This window comes from Carlito syrichta, unplaced genomic scaffold (assembly GCF_000164805.1).
Source record: "Carlito syrichta isolate Samal-C Ts95f unplaced genomic scaffold, Tarsius_syrichta-2.0.1 Scaffold27821, whole genome shotgun sequence".
In the NCBI taxonomy this organism is placed as follows: Eukaryota; Metazoa; Chordata; class Mammalia; order Primates; family Tarsiidae; genus Carlito; species Carlito syrichta.
The window spans coordinates 2,014-4,699 of NW_006971917.1; the positions used below are offsets into that span (position 1 = coordinate 2,014).

At 34.4% G+C, this 2,686-nt stretch overlaps 1 long non-coding RNA gene across 1 annotated transcript; it reads right to left on the reverse strand.

Annotated features, from left to right (window-relative positions):
* Positions 1–696: 696 nt before the first annotated feature.
* LOC103270203 lies at positions 697–1,338 on the reverse strand. Its single transcript, XR_504952.1, has 3 exons — positions 1,229–1,338; positions 927–1,050; positions 697–775 (listed from the first exon to the last, which is right to left on the reverse strand). It is a non-coding gene; the product is annotated as an uncharacterized LOC103270203 (long non-coding RNA).
* Positions 1,339–2,686: the final 1,348 nt, after the last annotated feature.

Genomic DNA, 2,686 nt, shown 5'->3' on the forward strand with positions numbered 1-2,686 from the left:
GTGCTCCCTTATAACTATTGGCTTCCATTGTTATTCAGAAAATGTGGTCACTAAATTTCCCAGGCCTTGGGTCAGGTTCAGAGTCCAACTTCTTATCTGTACCACTGACTGAGGCAACAGAGCTCTGGGAAGGAGAAGAGACTCACACTTTAAAAGCCCTAGCACTGATCTGATCTTCTGATCTACTGAGCTGATCATAATTACTCAGTTTTGCTGTCAGCTTCCATGCTGTGAGAAATTCTAGATGATGAAATGCAATTACACACTTGTGCAAGTACAGAACAAGCCCACTGCAAATGTTGCTACACCGGGGAGAAACTGGAGAGTTGGGCCTTTTCGTCCCTTTAGAATTTTCTATTTAACCAGAGAATTACTTGTTCTTATTGACCAGTTTGAATTATTGACAGAAAACCAGAACTTCCTATTTGTGTTTTTAACTCCATTCACAATGCATTTACTCAGAGGCAGCAGTATATCACCCCTTTTTCTCCCCTAAAAAGCAAGAAATCTAGGAAAAGTTTCTCTTACCTTGAAGAATTTCTATTTTAGCCACTGCCTAGATAACTAGGCAATATTCTATCTCTCTGATAGAAAATCCATATAATTCAAAGGAATTCTAATCAGAGGGAAATGACACCATATGCAAATCCCTGGTACATTCCAGACTAGAAATGCTTACTGTTACCTTTTGCTGAGGCTTACTGGATTGTGATGCATTCTTTCGGGCATGTATATTTCATATTTCACCTTGGAAAAGCGATATTATATAAATGCCCTATTTCACAGGTAAAGAAAACAAGATTTTATAGTCAGTAAAGACCCATGTATGCAAATTCTGTATGCACTCTTACTCTACATCCTTTATTTAAGAATTTCTAGAAAACATCAGGAACACATGGCAAAATGAGATTTTTTTTTTAACTTACCTTTTTACAAATGGGCACCTTGGCTTTTAAATTATCAATGGCATAGCTCACAGCTTCAAGAGATGCAGCCCTGTGGACTGAGGACACAGCAATGATTATGCTTGCTTCTGACACTGGAACCAAGCTTTAACAAGATGAAGAATAAAAATTACCATCACCTCCTAATCTATGTGTTAAATAATCTGCTAGGCACATTTTAAAAAACAAACAACAACAACAAAAAAACAGTTACACATTCTTAGAACTATGCTGTAGTTCTACTTTACTTAAATATCCCATTCAGTTAGAAAACATTAACTCACCCCAGTTATGTTCAGCAGAGGAGATGCTGAGACTGATGTTGAGTCTAGTTTGTCAGCATCTATCCACTAAACCATTTAATGGGCATGAAGATGGAGGAGTCCTTTCATTGACTCAGCAAACATCTGCCTCAAACAAGACACAAAGCAAAGTAATGCCTAAAGGTACAAAGTTATAACACCTGACAATTATGACAAAGAATTTAGAATACAAAATAGCAATCAGTGCTAATTAATAGGACTGATGATATTAATCATTAATAAAACTACTGGTTATTAATAAATTTATAGTTATTAATCACAAAATAATAACTAATAGAATATGATAGATGATGTCTAAATAGTTGGTTTCTTTTTAAAGTCCAGAATTCTTCTCATATAAGTGATACAAAAAGCAAACTACTTTAATGATGTTCAAAGGCATTTATATAAAAAATAATCTATAACAGACTGTCATATGAACAGAGTCCAGACCACAAAACAACTCTCAAGAGGCCTCAAGGCCTTTAGCACCCCTGAGGCCCAGGGCCTGAAAGTCTTGGCACATGTGCACTTTGTTACAGCACCAAGAGCAACATCAGTCTGCCCAATATTACAACCCAACAAGCAGTCACTGAAAGCACCGAGACCATCCCTTCTATCCTCCAGAAATAACATACACACCTTCCTACTGGTAGTTTTGAATTTTTAAGAAAGATTCAAGAACGAGGAGCAGCACAAAGATGGAAAACAACTATACTTAACTTCTAAATTGATAAAGGAAATCATACCCAAGTCTATGGAACACTGCTATGTGTTTGGCCATTTCTGCCTAATGTCACTACAAATCTTCATTTTCCACCATGGGTAGATAGGCTTCATATTCTAAGCTAATGACTTTTTTCCCCTTCAAAGGTATTTCTTGTAGTCCCTAAAAAAAAGCAAAAACATATATATATATATATATATATATATATATATATATATATTAAAATAAGACCTTTCCTTTAATAGAAATAGCACATTAATATACTAAATTATTTTTGAATAGTAAACCAGCAAAACAACTTGTCTAAAAGTTATCTTGAAATATTCTAAAAGCAAGACTTGATTAGAAAAACAAAAATTATTACAAACTTGATAAGGAAATAAAATAATACTGGTGAAGCAAGCTTATTGAAAATACATATGACAAACTAGGTCATTTGATACTTACAAGGAAAATATTTATGTTCTAGGACTATCATCAAGTACACTTTCCCGTCAATATGTGGAAAATATTGAACCGTCTCTGCTAACATGACTTTTATCTTACTTCTTAAAATGCCTTGCAATTTAATACAAGTTAATTTGAAGGTTACCAAAGCAAATAAAATAAGAACCAAAAAATTATCTACCCACCACTACGAGTAATCTTGGCTTATTGCTCAGTATCCTAAAATCTTCTATTAACACTGAACATGAAAAGCACTTGCTAATTTC